Source organism: Protopterus annectens, chromosome 3.part0, assembly GCF_019279795.1.
Source record: "Protopterus annectens isolate FY-2018-M chromosome 3.part0, PAN1.0, whole genome shotgun sequence".
NCBI lineage: Eukaryota > Metazoa > Chordata > Ceratodontiformes > Protopteridae > Protopterus > Protopterus annectens.
The window spans coordinates 493,810,029-493,835,419 of record NC_056731.1 but is presented as its reverse complement, the minus strand read 5'-3'; the positions used below and the strand labels follow the sequence as shown (position 1 = coordinate 493,835,419).

Here is a 25,391-nt window from a genome sequence, read left to right as displayed (position 1 = left end):
GTTTGTGTTACCTTTTATAAATACTGTTCGTCCTGTCTTCTAGTATTCGTAGTATATAAAAGGAAATCTCTGAGTAGCGGCCCCACATCTGCGTATAAAGCTCAGACCTTTTGGCTCCACAACTCACTCAGACCTTAACATCAGCTTTAGATATCACAACAAATGACCAACACCATCTCAATTTTGAACCCCTGCGCCCATCATCCGAAATGACCGTCAGAGATCCTCTCAGAAGCACATTCCTTGGACATCTCAATTTCTTCACCACAGAGAAACTAACACATTAAAAATATACTTGTGGACATGCCTTTATTTACATTTACATCAGACTTTGTAGAAGTACATTTTTGCAGCAGGAGGGAGAGGGTATTTCAGTTTTACTGTTGTAAAGTGACATTTGTCAGTATTCTCCTTATTAAGGTGAGACCCCCCCCCACTATAGTAATAAACCAATAAATGAATTGATCTTTGTTTTCTGCATTTCTGAGCTTTGACTGAAATGCCTGGATATGTTCTGATTTAAATTTCTAAGTGTCTAGCTTCAGCATGTAGACAGGATTGCTGCTCTCTTATTTTGTAGTAAATTATTTTTTCCATGCTACCTCTGTATCCCATGTTTTGAGTAAAACAAAAGGCACTACTTGTCCTCAAAACACAGAACTGTGCACTAAACTAAAAAAGCTTGGAGTCAACAAGACATACGTACAGGCTGTTTGCTAATCACAGTACCTCCTGCATGTTGGTATTTATAGGGCAGTAATTGTCTTTCATGCATTGGAGAGACCCTCTGCCTGTGGTGTTGAGCTTCACAACATTCCTTGGTGGTATTTTCCCTATAACACCCACTTCTTAGGCATTATGGTTTGTGTAATGCACTGCACTCACAAGATTTCATCTTATTCACTGATAGATGGCATTATTTACCTGCTGTGTCTTCACTTACTGCTGGCCACGTGTCCTGGCCTCATTTAATAACACAAGTACTTCAGGTGGCAGCTGTGTTGCATATTGTTATATAATTTATTGCAGAGTTTGCCATTTTTCTCTTTTTTAGGTGCTGTAACATCAAGCACAGGTGATGTCACAACAGTGATATTTTTTTGAAGGGTGTCAGTCTGAATGTGGGTTTATAGTCCGTACCTATGGATTTGATGTATTTCTTGTCTATGGGTCTGGTACTGCCAGTTATGCCTAGTCTGTGGTAACGGATGGGGTTGTGTAGTCTTATGAAACATTAACTTGTCATTTACAAGTAGTATGGAGAATGTTGCTACAGGTCAGCAGAATGCATACACTACAACTGTGACACGGTCTGATGTAGAGTCGCCACAAGCTAAAGTTAAAGGACAACCGCACCAACAGACTCAAAAAACATGTTTATTTCATCATGGTTTGGTGTTTCCTACATTTTAACACCACTCTGGGACTATGTAGAGATTTTTAGATATTTTTCTAAGCAATTTCTGCATCTTGAAATAATTCTGACTGTTTAGTCTGCTTCTAAGTATCCCATAATGCATTTTGTCTTGCATCAGATCTGCCACGTTTTCCCTAAAGCTAATGTCAGTTCACGGATGTTACAGGCATTAACTGGTGTGTTATAGTCACCTACTTTTGGTTAAAATGTTATCCTTTTTCAATGACTGCTTCAACCACAAGCAGTTCAAATGCTACAGAACTGAAAAGTGCATTTTATTGCTCTTTCTTCTTAGAAATGCTAACTTGATTTCTTTTGTGAAAGCTGAAATCTAGTTCTTCAAGCAGAGCCGGCCTTAGGCATAGGCCATCTAGGCGGCCGCCTAGGGTACCGGTCTAGCAGGGGCACTTTTTCAATGTTTATTTGGTGTAGGTAGACCAGGATGGGGGCACTGGGTGGTGGTGGGGGGGCGCCGTGGAGCCCTTTTGCCTAGGGCACCAGTTGACCTAAGGCCGCTACTGTCTTCAAGGTATCCCCTCCCCCTTCACACCTACCTTCTCTAGCTGTCAAAGAGCTAAGGGTAATTTGACCCATTATCTGCATGTGATTGACAGCTCACAGCAGGTGACCAGACTAATGTACTGTTTTCTTGCCAGCCTTTCCTTCCTTACAGTGGGAGACTTTTTTTGTTGCACTCCTCCTGTCAAATTTAGAACCAAGCTACATAGCACTGGGAATAATCGCCGTTTTGCAAAGCATCAAACTCCCACTTATTTTTCCTTCCTGTTTGGTTAAATAGCTAACAAATGATGCACTATAAACACAAATATTTCACAGACTTGCATGACAGCACCCACATGGTTTTTCTAAGTGGTAATTTAAGAAAATTATAGTAATGCATACTTCTTGTAATCTGATGTAGTGTTGTCGATTGATTATGACAGACATCTGCTTCTTTTGTAAAAACATGCAATTAATGTTTATGCATGGTCATTGCAAATTTATGCTCTTAGCTTTTGCAGCTGTTACTGTGCTTCTGCCTGTACTTTGTCACATATCGGTAAGGCTCTTCAGAAAAGTGAGATTATAGTTTGACATTTTTGCTAGGTTAAGAGTGGGCTGGGCAAGGCAACTCTGACATCACAATCTGTGGGAGGTCCACTAGCTGTTCTATACAGCATGCAAATCAGGTGGGGATTACATCACTTTGATGAGGGTGGAAATGTCCCGGTAGCTCGAGCAAGAGCTCTGGCAGATGTGACATCATCATTTCAGAGCCAGCTAGAGTTTTTTCAACTTGGTTTTCAAAGTGAAAGTAAAACAGTATGGAAAGGTAGGAAGCCTAACAGGGAAAACAGTTGAGTGGATTAGTTTTTAAAGCTGCATGAGTGATTTTTCGAGGCTGTATCAACAAACAGGGACTAAAGGAGACAGCAGGTTTTGCGATCTGCTTTAATATCCCATTATCCTTTAAGGAACGTGGAGTTATGTTCCAAGTTGTTTGTGTATGTGTGGGAACCCATGTACCCAAAAAAATTGTGTGGTGCAACAGGTAGCACATTTGTCTTTGGTGCAGCAGACTTTGGGTTCTATTCCCACACCAGGTAGATGGATTGCTAACGCTGCAGTGCAGCATAAAGGGGTGTTGCACTCTGTGTCATCCTTTAGATGAGATGTTAAACTGAGGTCCAATCTACGTAAGTTGGTTGTAGTTCAGGTGGATATAAAAGATCCCATGGTACCAGGGGCCTAGTGCGACTAACCTTGTAAACAAAGGATAAATAAACAGGTTTGGGACAACACATGCAAGTCAGTGATGCATCTACAAATTTAGACTGTAGTGTTTCTGCAATTAACAAATTGGTATGGTGTTGATGCATTTCAGATAATGCTACTGGTGGAGATCAAGCAGAACATGCTCAATCTCTCTGAGACTGTTGGAGACACTGTTCTGGATGTGCAGAGCACAGTGGGGTTTGTAGAGAGGTGGTGGTATGCTAAAGGAAATGTAATAGTTTTCCAGAAGATAAACAAGATCTGAGTAAATTTTGCAGTGCCTTTTCTGTAAAGCAAACAGAACTTTTAAGCCAAGTTATTTATTTAAAAAAATTAAATAAAGTTGTGGTTGCTGCCTTCAGTAAATCTTGTGACATGTAAAATGTGACCTACGTAAAATAGTTTTTCACCAAAATTGCTACTGAGTTTTAGAAAAGCAAAACTTGCTTCTCAACTGTGCACACATTTGCAGTGCTTGACGCTTGATGCTTCCTTAAAATGTTAGTCCATGTTAAAAGAATATATTACCTTATGTGGACCTCCTCCCAGAAGTATGTGAGTTTGAAACAATGAAACTTCATTCAAACTGAAGAAAAATCAAGCATACTGCTTAGGAGACTGTGAAGCAGAGAAAGTGAGCGAGAATATTCGTTATATACTGCCTTGCTTCTGAATTGTGCCAAGGGAACTGCATTCTGGAATCAAAGTTCAAGCTGGAATCCATTTGCCAGTGAAAATGTGCATTGTCTGTTTGAATTTCTATGCCCACAGTAGTTGGAATTCAGTAAAGCTTTTGGTTACTGGTAGAGAGAGCACAATTAAACCCATTTATCTGGCATTTCTGAATGGTGGTGAAATGCTGTTTGCCTAATTTTATTTAACGCGGAGAGATTTGTATTGTACAGGTTTAGATGTTAGTGAATTATGGTTTATTACAGACGTTTTGAACTGATGCAGTTGCCTTTTGAAGTTACTGCTCATGCTTTTCTGCCATACATGCACTTAACAGCTGGCTTGTTTTAAGAATAAACAGGAGTTGTGTTCTTGATGCGTCAGAATGGTCGAACTGGTGAAAACATTACTGTAAAGACGGGGAAATGGTGTTACTGGAATGGTATTAACCCTGTTGGAAAATGTAGAGTGCATGTAAGTGTGCAAAAGTACGTTTAATATACATGTACTAGGCTCAGTATGTGGTGGGTGATATCATGGGGATCTCGTGATAATGTGTAAAGCATATTGGATTGTGGCATGTCTGTTAACATGATACAGCAGTGCATGTTTGCCACATGCTCCTAATGCTGATTGCGCCTTCGTATTATTTGGTGGTTGTAGTACGTACCCTTCACAGGAGTGACTACTACATATGTTTTTTGGTCTCAAATGTATATTTGCATGGACATCAGTTTGCCCTAATCGTGTAAGTTTATAGGCACAGTGGCAGTGCATTGCTTTTGTGCCATGAGATTTGTAGGCTTACATATACTGAGTTTTGACTGACACATGCTTTCTGATTTAATTTTTTCAGTAGCCATTGTATATGCTCTTTTTTGTAGCACCTGCTTTATCCAAATGCTACCTGTCATTGTGTCCCTTATTTGTTGCTTAAATCTCCTGGAGGAATTGTTCTTCAAGATGATAGAACTATATGTTGGCTATCTGTTATGTGATGGGGTTGCAGGTGGTAGTGGTGGGCTGTTTAGTGTTAGGTTATAGAGCATGCTGCATTCCACAAGTTTCGTGCAGTCCTTTAAATTTTTTTCTTTTTAACACAAGCCCTGCTCAGAATTTTCTTCCATCCCTGTCGCTTTCATGTTGGTACACGAATAAACGAGTCTTTATGGGTTCTGTTTAAGCAGCTTTACTCTATACAAAGGCATCACTATAGAGGCTTTCTGACTACGACTTAAGTAACTTGTATACAGACTAACAGCTGTGATCATAGATGCTCACTCACTTGGTGCTTCTACATACTGGCACTAGGAATTGCATGCGTCTGGAATTTATACCTGCACACACACAGCCTTATATGATTCTTAAAGAAGTAGCACACACATGTTACACTCTGATCTACATCCTCTCTCTCTGAGAAATAGATATGCAATTTCTCATGAGATTATTTAGTATGCAGAAATTGCAGATAATCTAAAGACATACATTATGCAATACTTAGTACACATATATGCAATCAAGACCATGTTGCTGTGTATTTCACACTAGGCTTAGAAACTCATCCCTATCGTGTGACATGAAACTGGGAGTTTGACTTAGCAACTGGGACAGTCTCTGTAAAATGGTGACCTGTGGAATGTTCGAATCACTTTGTGGAACAAAATCAGACTTTTGAACACATTCTGGTCTGGAAACAATGCCTGACTCATGCTCTGATTTAGAGTTTGTATTACAGATACAATGTTGTAATTGCAACGATGATGATTCTGGTACAGGAAGATGTCTGCGATTCCTCCTATACACCATACTCTTGGAGTTTACCAGATAATATCTCTACTTGGCACATATGCCTGTAATCTGTCCTATTCAATCAAAACCTTTTGTTGTCTGAATTTGTACAGTCTCTCCTTCCCTCAATGAATGACGTAATCTGCTCAGTTTGTCATTCGGTATTAGAGCTGCAACTTCAATTGTGCACATTGGATGGTATTGTCTTTTTAAGGCTTTGTTCAAATCTCTAAGATCAATGCAAATTCTGATTTCATCTGAGCCTTTTTATGAGTGGCTACCATGGATGACACCCATTCTTTTGGTCTGTAACTGGACAAATCATACCTTACTACACCATCTTATCTAACTGAGCTTTTACTTTATTTTGCATTGCTGTCAGAACTCTTCTTGCTGGTCAGACTACTGAAGTGATCTTGGGGTCTAACTTAGAATACATATAGGTTCATACTAGGCTATTTGCCCTAGGACATTTATAAGCCTAGCCAGAATGTGTTTGGCTTTCGCCACCCATTTTTAATTTATTTTGCTATGCCCTTTTTCGAGGTTAGTATACTGTGCCTCTGTCTAACAGTGACACAGAAGTGATACCCAGGGTAAACCTGCAATCTCCCATCCACTCATCAAGATTCCTCTTGAAGAGAGTCAGTGAGGGACTCTGCCTGACCTGGACTGGGATTTTATTCCAGAGTGAAGGGAGCCTCTGGGTTATGAATCTGTCCCTCCAGCATGTCCTATTTATTTCAGTGCTGAGGTTCAAGTCTCTCGAGCACGTAGCTCGATGGGATTTGGATTTTCTGAGGTGCAGCATGTCCATTAATTCCGGGTTGGACATGGCTTTATACGTCAGGCACAGATCACCTCTGAACAGGCGGTATGCCACTGAGTAGAGCTGGAGTTTCTTTAACCGGGCAGCATATGCATCTGTTTGAGCCCTTTGATCCTCTTGGTGAGGTACTTTTGGGGTCTTTCCAGTTGCTGCAGGTGTCTGGTAAGGTACATCCCAAAAGGGGCATTGTACTCAATTATGGGCCTGATGAGGGATGAGTAAAGAGGCACGATGACGTCCCCTGATCTAGATGTGAATCCCTTCATGATTAGGTGGGCTATATAAAATGTTTTTCTAACCACTTTGGCCACGTGGTTGTCAAATGAGAGATTGCTATCAACTTGAGTCCCCAGGTCCCTAATTACTTCTTCTGTACTTAATGGATTACCACCTATGTGGTAATTTGTGGGCACTTTGTTTTTGCCAAAGGGGATGACTATACACTTTTTGGCATTTAGCTTGAGGCCATGGCTCTGGCACCAGTTGTCTGTTTCTATGAGGCCCTTTTGGAGGATGCTTGTGTCGACTGGAGAGTCGATTATGGCACCCAGATGTCCTTCATGGATGCATCTGCAGTCATAACAACTGGGTTGTCCTGTTGTCAGGCAGCCCCTCGGTCGGCCGGATTCCAAAGTCCGGGTCCGGCTTCGGCTGATGTCGCACTTCACCTGACGTCATCTCTGTTGGTCTTCGGGTATAAAGGCATCAGCCGACGCCATTTTCCTCAGTCTTTCTTGCCGCGTGGCGCCCGAAGCAGAAGCTGTTCGCAAGTGCCGGTCGGTCAGATCCAGAGATTACTACTTCCAAATACTACTTCGAAGACTTCTAAAAGCTAAGTACCCTGTTGGGGACTCTTTCTTGCCTCAGCCGATGTCAGAAAAAGTCAATAACTGTTTAACTTGTGGGAAACAAATACCTCATAAAGATTTCCACTCTTACTGTTTGCCTTGTTTAGGCCCAGACCACGACGTAGCAGCCTGTTCAGCCTGTGCCTCATTCAACCGACGAACGCTTAGGCGTCGGTCGGAGTTTGCTGAACAGTTTTTCGGCTCAGATTTTGCGTACATTATGCCGTCGGATCCTCCGACTACCCAGATTGTTAAAAACGCAAAGAAAAAGACCGACACTCGCGGTCCGCGGTTTCGGCCAAAACCATGGTTAAGCAAACCGCGAGTGTCTCGGTTTCGGCCGAAACCGAGAAAACTGATCAAAGCACAGCTGAATCAATGACTGCTACTGAGGCTCCTGCTACCTTACTTGAAACGGCCTCAGAAATCTTACCTACAGTGGTTACTAGTGACTTATCAGACACCATCCCTTTGGATGTCTCTACCCCAGCACGTGGTGCTGCTAGGCCTCCTGCAGCCATGTCTATTAAGGCCTTTGCCAGGGCTAAAGCAGCCAAATCTACTAAATCAGGGCCTGTTAAGCCCCCCTCTACTAGGCCCACTTCTAGTTCACAAATACTTACTCTGGCAGAGGATTTAATATCCTTAATTAGGGGATCTCAATCTCACCCAGACAGGGCCTCTCAGCCCCCAGAAAAGAGACCTAGAGCAGAGCCCCCCGAGCCTGTGTCCTCTGATGATTCCGCGGAGGACTCTGATATTGCAGACCAGCCAGAGGCTCATTTCTCCAATTATGAAGACTCAGATGCTGAAGAATCCATTCCAGCTGCTTCTCCACCAGAAGAATTCTCCTTTGGGGAAACCTTACATGCCATGCGAGAACAATTCCAATGGCAGGAACAGGATTTCTCAGATTCCAGAAAAAGACTTAGGACCTTTCTGCACCTACCACAACACAGGCCTTTAGCTATACCTCCTATCCTCTCTGTTGTGGACGATGCATTTAATGATGTCTGCACTGCACCAGATTCCTTACCTCCAGCCCCTGTCAAACCAGACAGATTTTACAGGGTTCCAGACACTCATCACCACTTATACAAGGCCCCACTTGCAGACGCCGAAACCATATCCCAGGGCGCTAAGGCAGGAGCCTCGACTACAGCAAAACCCTATTCCTTCTCAAAGGGAAGCCAGGTCTTTAGACAGATGGGGCAAAAAGGTTTACACCTCTGCTACTCTCTCAGCTAGAGCTTTAAATTGTCAGTTTCACATGATACAATACCAAGAGTTTATGCTTGATCAGTTAACTAAAAAGCTATCCTCTGATGACTCTATAGATAAGAAATATATATTAGAAATGGTAAATAACATACAACAGGTTAGTAACCATTCCTTAAAATGTGGCTATGATGCACTGGAGGCTTCATTTAGATCAGCCATGACTGGCACAGTGATAAGAAGACATGCATGGCTGAAGGAACAGGTCTTACCGGATCATGTTAAAGCTAAGTTATTAGATGCACCTATGGATAAGGCCAGTTTGTTTGGTACACCTGCCCAGCAGGTAATGAAGAAAATGGAAGAAAAGGCAAAATCTGTACAAACAGTTAAAGATTTCTTGCAGGTTCAACCCCCAAGGTTTAGCAGGAACTGGCCTGCCAAAAATTGGTCCTTTCCTGACTCCACAAGATCCCAAAGGGGCAGGAATAGACGTCCCAGAGGCAGAAATCAATCCAGAGGGGGTGCCTACAGAGGACGACAGTGGCAAGGTAATAACAGAGGCACAGACACAGCCACTGCCACTACAACAGCACAGTGACTTGATGCTAACTCCGCCTACCAGGGAACAAATAGCAGCACCATTAGGCGGAAAATTAACCTTATTTTCGAAAAACTGGCACTATATCACAAAAGACAAGTGGATTCTGCAAACCGTAGACCAAGGATACCGGTTCCACTTCCACACTTTACCAGTCAAAAGAGGAATGCCAAACCTGCCTCCAAATCAAAAAACAGAAGCTCTACAGCAGATAATGCAACTAACAAAGATGAGAGCTGTGGAAAAAGTGCCAATAACAGAACAAGGCAAAGGATTCTACTCCAGACTATTCCTAGTTCCAAGAAAGGAAAAAACCTGGAGACCTATTCTCGACCTGTCCATCTTAAATACATACATCATTGTCCCAAAATTCAAAATGCTGACCCTCCAGCAACTTCTTCCCATGCTGGGCAAGGAGTGCTGGCTGGTAACTCTAGATCTCAAGGAGGCATACCTGCACGTTCCCATACGACCAATTTGCAGAAGATACCTCAGATTCCTTGCAGGATCAGAGCATTATCAATTCTCAGCATTGCCCTTTGGCTTATCTACTGCGCCCAGAGTATTCACAAAATGCCTGGCATCAGTAATCGCTCACTGCAGACTACAGGGAATCCAAATTTATCCATACCTGGACGACTGTCTGCTACAGGGGGACAACAAAAGCAAGCTGACAACAGATTTACAAAGGGTCATTTACTTGCTACAAACACTGGGATACACAGTCAATTTACAAAAGTCAAGGCTGATACCATCCCAAACAAGGACATTCTTGGGCGCGGAATTGGACACAGTAAAACAAATGGCATTCCTAACTGCAGAAAAACAAAAAGAACTCCCTCTTTACTTCTTGGCACTAACAAAACAGAACAAGCTAACAGCAAGAAAAGTTCTACAGGCCTTGGGCTTCATGGCATCCTGCATAATCTTGGTTCCACATGCCAGACTACATATGAGAAAACTACAGTGGTACCTAAAGAATTTATGGTCCCAACACAGGCACAGCCTAGAAGCAGAAATTCCTCTAATCCCATGCCTAAAACAGGAGTTCCTATGGTGGGCTCAAGCATGCCAGTCAAATCCAGGCCTACCTTTCCACAACTATCAAGCAAGCCAAACCATCACAACAGACGCCTCAGACCTAGGATGGGGGGCTCACATGCTGGACAAATGCGTACAAGGATTGTGGGCACAGGACCAGCTCCATTTGCACATCAACCTAAAAGAAATGCTGGCAGTAAAGCTGGCAATCCAAAAATTCAGACCATTCCTCAAAGCAGGACATTTGATGATAAGGACAGACAACACCACAGTCATGTAGTACATCAACAAACAGGGAGGCACTCATTCATACCCCCTATGCAGAATGACTTTGGACCTTTGGAACCTGGCGCTCAGCTACAACATCCAGTTACAGGCAATGTTCGTACCAGGAAAGGAGAATACTCTAGCAGACATGTTAAGCAGAACCACCTCGGATGCTCACGAATGGATGCTACACCACATTTTCAAGGCCATCTCAAAGAAATGGGGAATGCCACAGATAGATCTATTCGCTTCCCCTCTCAATCACCAGCTCAAAAAATTCTGCACAAGGTCGTTCCACCCACTTGCTTGGAAAGTGGACTCGCTCTCCTTCAGCTGGAAAGGTCTGACAGCATATGCATTCCCACCTCTTCCCTTGATACACAAGGTATTACTAAAAATCAAGGAGGAACGTCCAAGGATAACCCTGATAGCTCCAAACTGGCCAAGACAACACTGGTACCCATTGCTGAGGAGCATGTCTCGGGACAAAATATGGCCAATACCCTGATGCCTTTGATGTTAACCCAGAACAACTACAGCATCATGCATCCAAACCTAAAAACTTTGCAACTGACTGCATGGAACATCACATAGCAGCAACTAATCCAGAGCTTTCCCAAAGGGTTAAAGACATTATCCTTGAAGCCCGCAGACCTTCAACAAGAAGGAACTATGCAGGAAAATGGAAAAGGTTTGTCATTTGGAGTGCTGAAAGAGGAAAAGATGTGTCCAATATAGACATTGCTAACATTCTGGAGTATTTGGCAGAGCTTCTACATACAGGCCTGTCCTATTCCTCCATCAAGATACATGCATCAGCTATTTCAGCAGAATACAGCTTTGATCCACCTGTCTTTTCACATCCTTTACTCAGGCAGTTCTTCAGAGGGATCAAGAATGTAAAACCTCCTAGGAAACCACCATTGCCAGCTTGGGATTTGAACTTTGTGCTGGAAAAGTTGACACTCGCACCTTTTGAACCAGCAGCAACAGCAGACCTGCAGCACCTATCGTGGAAAACTGCTTTCCTACTGGCAATAACCTCAGCAAGAAGGGTTTCTGAACTTCAGGCCCTAATGGCAGTACAACCCTTCCTAATCTTCCACCAAGATAGAGTGTCCATGAGGACTAATCCTACATTTATGCCTAAGGTGGTATCCAGAGTGTCTTTAAACCAGGCAATCCACCTACCTACCTTCTTCCCAAACCCACAAAACAGAGGGAAAGAATGCTGCATACCTTGGATGTACATAGACAGCTACGCTACTACCTGGACAGAACAAAAAGTAACAGAAAAACTGACCAGCTGTTTGTAGCCTATGCAACAGGAAGGGAAGGAAAAGCGATTTCCAAACAGACAATCTCCAAATGGATAGGAAATTGCATACGATTCTGTTACTCCTTTCATGGAAAACCAATTCCACAGAACATAAGGCCTCATTCGACAAGGGCAACAGCCACTACCACAGCCTTCTTACGAGGAGTGGCAACCAAGGACATTATTGAGGCGGCTACTTGGACCTCCGTGCATACATTTGCCAATCATTATAATTTACCTCTGTATTCCAGATCCCGAGCAGGTTTTGCCACTGCTGTACTGCAAGGGATCCTATCCACACCATAATCTATTCTTCCTCCTCCCCTAGTTGGCTATGGTATTCTACCCAGTTGTTATGACTGCAGATGCATCCATGAAGGACATAGTACAGTTTTGTACCTACCATAAATGTAGATGTCCGAACTGGATAGCATCTGCAGTCAGGATTACCCTCCCTCCTTCCCCTCTGTGGTACTCCTAGGGTATTTACCCTCCTAATAGCTAGCTGGCGGGGGGGAGTCTCTTATGGTGTATTTGTTTGTATATATGTACATACATGCTTATTTTTTGTGTTTGCCTTCTATCTTTTTGGAAACATTGGCATTTACCCAAAATTTAGCCTTCCAAGAGGGCAACTGACATCTGGGGCAAGAAACACTGAGGAAAATGGCGTCGGCTGATGCCTTTATACCCGAAGACCAACAGAGATGACGTCGGGTGAAGTGCGACATCAGCCGAAGCCGGACCCGGACTTTGGAATCCGGCCGACCGAGGGGCTGCCTGACGACAGGACAACCCAGTTGTTATGACTGCAGATGCTATCCAGTTCGGACATCTACATTTATGGTAGGTACAAAACTGTACTTTTGCAGTCATCTGCGAACTTGGTCAGCCACAGTCCTTCCGTGTTGGCCTGTACCTCTGAGAAATGTATACCGAACGAGAGGTCCTAGGACTGAGCCTTGTGGGACACCACTTGTAACTGGTTTGGAGTCTGACATGGCTCCAGCAATTCTAACCATGTGGGTTCTGTCCGTGAGCCAGTTTGCAATCCATCTAGTGACATAGGGGTTTATATTTAAGCTGGTGAGCTTATCTATAATGCCCGAGTGGGGTATTGTATCAAAGGCTTTTGCGAGGTCCAGGTAGGCTGTGTGGACCACCTTCCCCTCGTCAATGGCCTTGGTGACTGTTTCAAAGAAATCAACCAGGTTTAAGAGGCAGGATCTGCCCTTAACAAAGCCAAACTGGGTAGGATCCAGTGTTTGTAGGTCCCCAATATCTTTATTTATGAGGTCCATGATGATCCTTTCCATAGCTTTGCAGACCAAGCTAGTCAGGCTTATGGAGCGATAGTTTCCAGGATCTGTTGAGGCACCACCTTTATGGAGAGGGACCACTGTTGCTGTACGCCACTCTTTGGGCATATATCCTGTAGTAAGGCTGAGATTGAACAGTAGTTTTATGTTTGGGTTTAGCTCTTCTTGGAGTTCATGTAGGACGCAGCCTGGGACACCATCTGGTCCCATTGATGCTGTGTTTTTTGCTTTGGAGAGGGCGGCTCTCACCTGAGCATCTGAGATGTCAGGGGGGCAGCACTCTGCTGGGATAGATATTTGCCCTTTTGGTGGGGAGGGGGGTTTGCGCTGAACCTGTCAGCTAGGATGTTGGCAAGGTCTGTGGGTTCGGTGTATTTTTTGTCATTTTGGACTAATTCTGAGCATATCTGGGAATTACCACCCAGGTTCCTAACATAACTAAAGAAAGCCTTGTGATTATCCTTGGTGTCCTGTGCAATTTTTCTCTCGAAGCTGGCCTTAGACAAGTTTATGTGTGCCCGTAGTTTTTTGCTAATACTGATCAGTGATGCCTTCCCTTTTTGGGATTTTGCTCTATCATTTAGTAGCTTCCTCCTTCTATTGTATAGTTTGTTTATGGCTGGGGTCCACCAGACAGGACGTCTGCCTTTGGAGGATTAGAAGTTTGCCCAATTTGTCATCAAAAACATCAGCATACTCTGAGAAAATGGCTTCAGAAAAATTGTACTTTAGTAGAAGAAAGCAGATTCATTCTCAAACTATCTTTGAGACCCAGTAAAGACTGCACTGTTCATTGGACTACGTAGAACAAGTTGTAACAGTTTTTGGCCAAATAACATGAAGGTATTACACAACCTTCGGTTTGAATTTCTTCACCTCCATAAGCAAAAAGTCTCGCACTGCTGGTTACATTGAGTTGTTTGATTCTCACTTTTGCAAATGTGTCTGCTGCTATAACATCACACTTTGACCCAGTGTCTGCTTTGAGCTCTCTGGATTTTCCATTGATCGAAACCATACAAAACGCAATTTACTCCTTGTTAACAAGTTTACTGCATCAAATCTTTCTGCAAGCACTAATGTACCATTTACATAGAAAGCTGACTGTTTCAGCTCTACTTGATCAATTTGCTTTTTTGTGTGATCTTTCTTTACAACTTTTTGAGGTTTACTTGATTTGCAAAACTTTTGGAAATGGTTCCATTTTTTTATACTTGTGACATTGCTGACTATATGCTAAAAATTCCTCTCTTTTAGACTCATGATTTGCACCACAGTTGCTACAGTTAACAATAAAACTAGATTTGGGTTTTGCTAACTTATGTTTGTGTTGCACTGAGCTAGTGGTGGAGCTTGAACTTTCCCTGGAACTTTCTGGGAAGCTTTGTACCTTCTTGTGGCTGCCCCATGCTTAGGCCTGATTCGCACATGTTGTATACAGTCTACATTCGACCTGAAGCTCACTAAAACCATGCTTTTGCCACTTGCAAGCATATTTTTATGTCTTTGTCACCTCATGGATCTGACAAATCTCTTTCGCTTTGCTTAATGTCAAATAACTCACAAAGTAAAATATTTCTCACTGCAGCACTATTAGTACCATACACAAGTCTGTCCTTTATCAGCTCATCTTTTAAGTCACCAAACAGACCTGTTTTAGCTGTGTTTAAGTCTGTTGTATAAGCTGCCAACATTTCCCTGGTTTCTGATCTCGTGTGTAAAGCAAATGCCTCCATAATGTAACATTAGTCTGGACTTGCACATTTCTCTGAACTTACACTTCAAACACTTGGGGGCTTCCCTTGACTTGCACAACCATATGGCGGTCTGCACCTTCACCTTCATACACTGCTGCTGCAATGTACAAATGAGTGCTCTCTTTCTATGGCTTCAGATCTTGCTAGATTTAACAAAATGAATGCCGTAGCACGTTCATCTCTATCTGCATAAGCTGCTTTTACGAAAATATTGTACTCTTGTTCAGATATTCTCCAATTCTCTGCACTATTCTTATCAAACACAAGTGGTTGGGGTTTTCAAAATCCATCTGTCATGTTAACACATACCAGCGAAAGGTCTTCCAAATAAGCACAAATACATACACATGTGCATAAGTAATGTGTATAAACACAACTTGCTCAATGTTTTTTTTGCTCTGAACTTGTACTTATCTCTCTGAGCTTATCGGAATTATGTGAATGAACAACCTCATAGTACTTTCAAATAACTGGACTTGCAAAATAAACTTCCCTGGCTTCTCAATGCTTTATTGTACTTTGCAAAATAGCTTTTCAGATTTCTCGATGCTTTACTGTGTTTTATGAAATAGCTTTCTCAGACTTTTCAATGCTTTATGGAGCTTTGCAGAATAATTTCTCGGAATTTTCAATATTTTAGGGAGTCATTGGTAAAGGCAGAAATGCTAAGGTAATTACTTGAAAATTCTTATCAATAAAGCCAGGAATGCTAAGATAATTGGTAAAGGAATGCTAAGATAATTGGTAAAGGCAAAAATGCTAAAGTAATGTGCCATCACTTGTTAAAGTTATCACTTTAAGGAACATTCAAGAACTTTATGATGCAACTGAGTAATTCACGCGCACTTTTGTACTCTTCTAATCTTTTGTAAGAAAATCAATGCAAGAAACGTATCAAGCAACTGTACAATGCGAGTAAATATAACTTCTGTTGTCCAAAATTCAATATCTTTCTAAGTATTTGCATTTTGCAAATGACTGCATGCAGCACACTGAAATAACCCCAAAATGGCGGTACCTTGCTAGGCAAAAGTGTGAAAGTGGCATAATGGTTTAGATATTTGCTTTACACAAGGTGCAGGGTTTGATACTCACATGGGTAAATTGACTCGGCTTAAATCTCTGAACCAGTTTATTGCACCAGGATGGCTTAGTGGTTAAGGTGTTGAACTTAAGATCAAATGGATGTATAGCCACGTGGGTTCAAACCACCCAGAATGATGCCTCAATACAAACAGAAAATTATTGACTGTAACAATTTGCTTACTTTCTGGTGTCATTCCAGGGGAAATCCAGTACCTGACAGCCTGGGAAGATATGGTCAACAGGTCATGATGCTTTGCAAGAGATGACCTTTATCTGTCTCACTTAAAGGCCTTTGCCTCCCCCATAGTGCCCTTTTTAGGAAAAGTCCTGAGGTCAATAAAACCAACATAAGAATTTCAACAAAATGCAAATTAAAGGTTGTGCTGCGAAATGCTACGAGTCCAAATATTAAGCCACTCATTGCAACATTCTTAACCCAGGAAGATGCTGACATTTGTGCAGTCACAGAAAACCTGGTTTAAAGCTGTGGAGAGCACCCCGGCCCTACCTGGTTACTCATCCTGTCATACATTCATACCCCAAACTGTGGGCAGCAAAGCCAGAGGGAGGTGGAATTTCAATATATCTTAAGGCCACACACGCTTAGGCTGGTCAAACAATATGACGCACAGAAGACACTACAGGTGCAGTTAACCATTGACAAAGACACCTGTTCAAGTCATAGCTAGCTACAGGCCCCCAAATTTGACTCGAGATGCCCACTCTCTTCAAATCTATCAAGATTCAACCCTTTACCCTGATCCTAGGCGGCTTTAACTACCCAACCATAGATCAGAAAAACTACTCATGCCAGAAAGCAAATGCTCAGAGATTCCTTGATTTTTATCAATGCAAATGCCTTGGAACAGCTAGTCGATACCCCCACAAGAGGTGATTAACCAACATGAGTAACCACTGCAGCACCCCTACAGTATCATCCTCCCTGGTACGATCCGACCATAAAGCAGTCACTTTCGAAGTCAGCATCTCCCCTAACCCCCCCTCTAGCTAGGGCAAAAAAAAAAAACTTCTCCAAAGCTGATTACAACCTCTTGAGGGATGGTGTAAACAGCTTCACAGCCCACTCCCCCTCTGTAAGAATTGGCACCAATGTCGAAATCTACACCAAAGTCCTATATGAGCACTTGTATAGGTGTATGGAATCAGCACTATCTGACAGGACAAAATCATCCTCCGCAAGGAAGAATAAACCTGCTTGGTGGACATTTGCAATAAATAAACTAGATAAAAGGATAAAATTGCTGTCCAGGACCAAGAAGGAGCAGGTGCCCAATCGGAAGCAATCTCTTAGTCTGAACAAGCAAGTAAGAGCACTAGTGAAATCCTCTAAAGCCATCTTCGAGTCCAAATTGTACACATCTATAGAGACAATAAGGCCTTCTTCACATATGTCCACAATCTCAAAGGAAACACCCAGATCTGTTCAGAACTGGTGGTCAAATACACTCCACATACACAAATGCTGTAGGTATAGCCAACCTACTGGTTGACAGATTCAGTGAAAACGTCACCCCTCTTGCCCCCCCCCCATCAGTAAATCAGGACATCCCCAGTACCTGCACCCCCCCCCCCCCCCAATTTCTGTGGAACAGGTCATCACTGCCTTCTTAAAGGCAAAAAAATACAGCCTCCATGGGACCCGATAACATCCCAAACTGCATCCTACATGAACTCAGGCATGAACTTACAGCACCATTAGGCACCCTATTCAAACAAAGCCTGAGTAACTGCTTTGTCCCAGCCGAGTGGAGGACAGCCACTGTCATCCCTTTACACAAAGGTTGAGTGTCCAACAATCCGGGAAATTGTAGACCCATCAGCCTAACTAGCCTGATCTGCAAGGCCATGGAATGGATTGTCATGGACATCATTAACAGGGACATTGGCAACCTCCAAACACTCTATCCCAGACAGTTTATCTTAGTCAATGGGAGGTCATGTCTGTTAAATCTCGTCTACTTCTTTGAGATGGTCACCAAAGCTATGGACGAGGGGAAGACCGTGCACACTGCCTACATTGACCTGGCCAAAGCCTATTCTCCACTCGGGCATAATAGATACTCTCTCAACTAGGCATCAGTCCATATGTTACCAGATAGTTAGCAAACTGGGTCACTGATAGAACCCAACTAATCAAAATAGGGGGAGCCACCTCAAGCAGTAGACCCATAATGAGTGGCATACCCCAGGAATCAGTCTTGGGGCCTCTGTTATTCGGGATATAGTTCCATGAGGTGCAGGCCAAAACCAGTGGGCTATGACTGACCAGGTTTGCAGATGACTGAAAGCTAGGCATGGTCAATTCCCTAAGTGATGTGGATGTCCTCCAAAAGGGTCTCAACCAAACAAATGACTGGTGGCCAGAAACATGGCCTGAAGCTGAATGCCAAAAAATGCATCATCATCCCCTTTGGGGAGAGTGACATCTCCACATATCACATTAATAACAACGTCCTAAGCATGCAATCAGTCGTGAGGGATTTGGGCACCCAGGTTGAGAGCAACCTGACTTTTGACTGCTATGTTACTTCAGTTGTACGGAAAGCTTTCTACATGGCCTACCTCGAAGATATGGGTATCTCATCCAGGGAAAAGGAGGTTATAACATCCCTGTATTCTTGCCTTATAAGGCCAATTATTGAGTACAATGCCCCCTTTGGCATGTATGTTGCAAAGCACATGCAGCAGCTGGACAGACCACAGAGGTTCCTCACCAGAAGAATCCAGGGCCTCAAACGTCTACCCTACACAGGCTAAAATCCCTGCCTGCTACTCAATCTCATAAGACATCTCAGAGGTGACTTTTGTCTGACATGCAAAGCAATCTCATGCCCCACCTTGATGGGACTGCTGCATATCCACAAGTGGAGTCGCTCGAGTAACCTGCACAAGCTATCTCAACCTGGTTTGTATCATCGATAGGACTTGTTGGCAGGACAGATTTGTGTCCCAGAGACTCCCCCATCTGTGGAATAGACTCCCTCTCCACGTCAAGCAGAGTACCTCATTATCCCTTTTCAAGCCCAACCTAGATAACTGGATGGGAAACAGAAAATACACCCCTGGAATTCCACCTGTGTCCCTGCTGGAGAGGGGCTTTGGGTGTTGACTTGTCTAAACATGGGCTAAACTCTTGGCTAGGCTTATAAAGGCCTAGTAACTTCCTATGATCTAGTACAAGAAGAATTCTGTAATGGTGGCATTTTGCAAATAGACACACCCAGCACAATAACTTTTAAAAATAGCTATGCTTTGACTGGCTTACATGAAATAGTTGCACTTTGCACGCAATGAACTTTTTGAAATACATACATAGTATAAGCACACACTTTAAGCACTTTTACACCCTCTGAGATACTTCAAATAACTTTAGTTATGCCCTATATACAATACTGAGTTGTAGTTATGCCAAAACACAAGAAGTCATCTTGCTTTATTTTTGCTTGCTGTGCCCTTTTCTATTTTCTTGCTTGTTTAAGCCCTTTTTATGCCCAGCTTACTTTTTTGTGCTCGTGTTACTCTAATGCCCAGTTCTGCTTTATACACATTCGTTCTGCCATCAACATGCTCATTTTTTTTTACTTTATTGTCAATCATTGTCAAATACTTTTATCTTAAACATTTTCTTTTAGTTAAACTTTTCTGTACTTTCTGCTTGCCTGGTAATGCATTTTGTGCTCTTGTAATGCCCCTTTTCTGGTAATGTTTGTACATTTTTCTCTCAGTTTTACCTTCGCTGTCGTCTTTACATCTCATAGCTCTCCATGTTCTTCTCTTTTCCATCCCAGTTCTGACACCATGTCGCTTTTGTGTTGGTACACGAACAAACAAGTCTTTTTGGTTTCTGTTTAAGCAGCTTTATTCTGTATAAACATCACTATAGAGGCGTACTGACTATGACTGACGTAACTTGTATACAAACAACTGTGATCATACATGCTTGCTCACTGGTTGCATCTACAAAATGGCACTACGGATTGCATGCGTCTGGAATTTATACGTGCGCGCACAGCCTTGCATGCTTCTTAAAGAATTAGCGCAAACACGTTACACTTTGATCTAAATCCCCTGCCATCTTTTTTACCCATAGTCTCTTAACTAAGATTATTAATACTTCCTTAATTTCATTTATAAATCTTTCAAGTATTTAACCATCTTCTTATACCCACACACCTTATTCTGCCACATTTGGTCATGTAAGTTATCTGGAGATTTCACTACACCACATGGTACCAACTATAGCTTCTAGCCTTCCCCTTTAAATCATTAACTATTTCTTTATCAATGCATAACATCTGTTTCAAAACCTTACCATTCCTCTCATGCAGTCATCCTGCAGCACACGTATCATAACTGCTTCTTATCTGTTTGTGAAATAATTCTGAAAATATTACAATCTACATAGTGTTATTGGATGTGAATTAAAAAAAAAAAAAGCTTTCTCCTTTCTTCCATAAAAATGTAATTATTCCTCTACAGAATTTTGTTTTACTGTCTTCCTTTACCTATGCCTTTAATACACCCAAAAACATTTTCCTTCCACTTGTATACCCTAAAACAACTTCTCCACTTTGCATTTCTCTTTTTATCACTATATTCATATATTCAGTGATACTTTGCATTATTTCCTTTTGACTTCATTATTTATTTATTGACATTTGTTTACTGGGAAAGTCTGACTGGGTCTCAGGAACCCATTTTCAGTGTCGGCCCAGGGAGAAAAGCTCCACTTAACAGAGAAACCAAAATCAGGCACATTACGTAAGAAGCAACTGAAAATAATAAGTTTAAAGAAGAGTCAACACAGAGATGTACTAAAAATGTTAAAAACTGAACCATGAGGAGAATCAAAGTAAAGCACTATATACAGTTCTGGAGAGAATCCTTTGGCAATTCACATTAGTAATTAAGTCCTATATTTAGCTCAGTCGTAAGCATAAAGGGGGGAGAGATTAGAACAGAGTAGTATAAATGGAGCAGCTGATGGGAAAAGATTATGTAAAATGGTAAAGTAGGATAGCCAGGTGAAGATGGGTAGCGAACCTGTACAGACAGTGGTGGAGAAAAGTAGATAAGGTTTATGTTCAGCGGGGGGAATAGCACAAGAAGAGCCACAATTTTGATTGGTGGCCTTTCAGAAGATGTGTGATAGAAGGATTGTAGATTACAGTTCTAACAGCTTGAAGAATAGAATTCCATTATTTGGCAACAGAGTAGCAGTAAAGGCTGTCTGCAGAAGCATTTTGAGGTTTATAGACAAGTTTCATTAGAACGAAGGGGTCTTTCGGGGTGACAGGAAGGAAGAATAGAGGTTACTGCATGGCAGTACTCGGGTTTATAAATGATGATGTGGGCATTCTTGTTGTACAAAGTCTCCGTAGTGGGATAGCTCAAGCCAGTTCAAACTTTAAGAGCCTTGCATTGATCTGCATAGTATTGTTTGTTGGCAGCAAATGTAGCAACTTTGTTGTAGCATGTTTCAAGTTTAGTTTTAACAGATACCTGAAAGTCGGTAAGGTTGGGGGCACCATATAACAGTGAAGGAAGGCGGTAAGTGGTTGCTAAGGTGGTTTTAGCAGAGTTGGTAAGAGTTTTTATATCTGAAGCACGCCAAGTTTCTGTTAAGTTTTTTTAATATTGTTTTCAATGTGAAGTTCACATCTGAGGTTGTCATCAGTTGTTGCATCAATTATTCAACTACATTCAGTATTCCTTGCCTGCCCTATTTGATTTTTGTGTTTATCCTTCTACATAAGAGGTGCAACACTTTTACAGATACTTGTGTTAAATACCACCTTATAAATTCTTCTTGTTTGATTAATATTTTCCGTTTAAACATTGTGTCATCTCTGTCTAATATACTTTCATAATCACCAATAAGTGAACAAATTCCTCCTGCTGTTGTATAAAAAAGTATATTTTATTCTGTAATAAAGAAATGTTAAGCACTTTCACCCACTACACTGTGGGCTTCTTCAGAACATTGTAAATTGAAAACACTACAGCTTAAATTCAAATATTGGCGCCAAACTTTTTTCCTTTAAAGCTGTATACACATGCTGTTCCTACTCCAGCGTAACAATAGATCCTTTTGTAGTACACAAAAGAAGTGCCAATGAATCCACAAGCCACGTAGACCTTAACGCAGGTTTATTGAACACAATAAAAAGCGTTTTCGCCACTACTATCGAGCAGCTTCTTCAGAGGTACAGGAGCAAAAAGCAGTCACAGGCTTTTTGGTCCTATTTAAATGTTAAAATCCTTTTGTATATATACTCCTTATTTGCACTCAATAAATTCAAAATTAAACAATTGCACTATATTACAAAAAATCTACCTATAAAGTCTGCCTATAAAATTGTTAAAAAACATATATAAATAACTTCTTTCATCGTTGTACATTGTAAACTTATTGAATAACTGTTATATTACCAAAATCACTATTCACATGATACTGAATACATAATGTATTCTTGATACAGTACAACATTTTGTCCTATAGTGATTATATACACAATATTACAATACCTTTAATTTTAATATAATCCGTTGAAAAATTGGCCATTTAAATTTTTTTTTACATACACATTGCATGACTTACTAAATAAATTTAACAAATGTGTCTAAACTTCATTATGTTATGTGCATTCAGAATGACCCTTCCTATGTCTGTTGATATTAATCAACTCAGTGCCCCTTTGCATTAACCTATTTCTTCTCCAATATAGGTTTGCACGAAATATGGTCATTAAGACCCGGTGGAGTGGCCGCATCCAAAAACAATTGCCACCACACTTCCTTGAACCCCAGCAGGGTTTTATGATCTCCCCCCCGGGGTCCATTTTAATAATATCTAATATGGCGAATCTAAAGTCATGTGTTACTCCTACCCTCTCTGTATGTCTATATAAGGCACTGGTAGTGTTCTTCCTTCTGATCCTATACATATGATCATATATGCATTTTCTAAAACACCTCTCCGTTTTTCCTATATAATAACACGCACATTTAGTGCACTTTGCCATATAGATGAGCATTTTTGTGTTAGTTACCATGTTTGAATCTCACTGTGATGTGTGATCCATTCTCTATTTTCATTTTCTCTTTTTCTAAAATGTTCTGTTAGCTTTATTTACTCCCATCTCTCCTGTTTGGTTGTGTTGTTCCAGGTAACTTTTAATATTCCGTCCCATCTTATACACAAATCTCTGTTTTCTCTCCTGTAATGTCTGTTAGAGTGGAATCCCCCAACATCAAATACCAAAATTTTGTTAATATATGTATCACTTGTCCTACCTCTGGGTTTTATTTAAGAATACAAGATCTCTGATGTTGGACAATGTCTAGGTCATCATTTCTTCCTTGGTTTCGTGTAAAACTATTAACATTCCTTGGCCCTAACAAAGGTTTATACTTATTTCCCCATTCCTGTATAATGTACTGTTCAACATTGTTCATCATGTCTAACATATAACCCCTCTCTTTAAACAAACTAGTTATAAATGTAATTTCCTCAACCATTTCTTTATAATGAGAAGTCATACGTTCAGCACGTATACATTGCCCTTTAAAAATATTAACCCTCTCATGATGGCAACTACCATATTCAAGGTAATCATTAGAAAATGTGCTTTTACAATGGATACGTGATTTGAAGTTTCCTTCCTGATTGTAAATGTAGGTGTCAAGATATGCTATGCCTTCGTAACTATGAGAATGTGTAAATTTGAGAAATTCACTGCTGCTATTAAGAAAGCTAATGAAACACTCAAACTTCTCAGTGCTGTCATCCCATAGAATGTAAATATCATCCAGAAATCTAGAATAGTGCTTGACACTCCTGAAATGTTCACTGGGAAACAAAATGGTGTCTTCCCAATCTAACATGACCAGGTTTGCAAATATGGGAGCACAAGCTGCGCCCATTGCGACCCCCCCCCCCCTGGTCTGGCGGAAATGTTCTCCCTCAAAATATATAAAATTGTACATTCCATAATCAAGCATATGGTATCCCAATCTAAGTTTGTGTGTTTCCTGATGCTGTGGCATAATGCATCCAATCCAGCTTGTTTAGGAATGCAGGAAAAAAGGTCGATAACATCAGTGGTTACGAATATAAGCCCTTCTTTCCATACATCAATAGGATATTCACTTAAAAACTCCCAAGAGTTCTTCACCATGTGGGGTATCTTATTGTATACTATATATGTTTCAACCACGTGTCAATGGTTTTGCCCATTGGGTATGTTTTAGACTGACTGCTGGACACAATTGGCCGAAAAGGTGGGTCCTGAATGTTTTTGTGGATTTCAGGTATACCCACTAATGTAGCTAATCTGGGAAGTCTTACTTTAAAACAGTTGTATACCTCCCCTGTAATTCTTCCATCCATATGAAATTCTTCTATAAATGAATCAATTCACTGGTAAGCTATATTAATCTCATTGATTGAGATGGATTCATAATTTCCTGAAAGATGGAGAACATCATACATTTTTTTGATATATTCAGTAGTATCGTACATAACCACCCCTCCCCCTTTATCCAGCTGAAGTAGGAACAGCATGTGTATACTGCTTTAAAGGAAAAAGGTTTGGCGCCAACTTTTGAATTTAAGCTGTAGTGTTTGTAGTGTTTTCAATTTACAATGTTCTAAAGAAGCCCACAGTGTAATGGGTGAAAGCGCTTAACATTTCTTTATTATGGAATAAAATATACTTTTTTATACAACAGTAGGAGGAATTTGTTCACTTATTGGTGATACCTTGGCATACAGTACATTTGTTGTGCTTCAGCACAATGTATCATAATCCCTTGTATCCATAAATGTCTTTTGCACTTGTATACTAATTGTTAAAGTTGTAGTATTCTTTTCCAACTTGTGTTGAGGCCTTATTATATAGGTTTATTATATAACTTCCTTTTGTCATTGCATTCAGTGTACTCCTTATTCACATGTGCCCTTTAATTCCTTTCACTTCCTTAATAATTTGATTATTCCCTGCAAAATTTGGCTGTATTGCTCTGAGTTTTAAAGAAAATAAATTAAAAGGAAAAAAGCTTCTCATCCTCAGTTCAAAAACAGATTGCAATTTGCAAACAAAGTCTTTATTGTTTCAGTCTTGGCTGCAGTGAGCCTCTGAAATGTACCATGGGGTAGGATTGTGTCAGCTGTGATTTCCCTAGTTTTAAGAGATATTATCTGCCACCTTGTACAAAATGTATAGATTGATGTTCATTTCTCCCAAACATGAATATCAGTACACCACTCTGCAGTGGGCCATCTGGTGATTTATAAAGGAGCGGGCACAAGTGCTACTGCTGGTCTTACTACTGTGTTTAGCCCACAGAACCCTTTACAGCACTTCATTCTCTGCACTTCATGGAGTTGACAGTCCAATATACCGCTTAGTGAATTCACTTACAGGCCAAC

The 25,391-nt window shown here is 41.2% G+C and overlaps 1 protein-coding gene across 1 annotated transcript in view; it reads left to right on the top strand.

Annotated features, from left to right (window-relative positions):
• LOC122796445 (beta-galactosidase-like) overlaps window positions 1-25,391 on the top strand; it is a 948,601-nt gene that overhangs the window by 345,193 nt on the left and 578,017 nt on the right. The gene's annotated exons all lie outside the window — the stretch shown is intronic.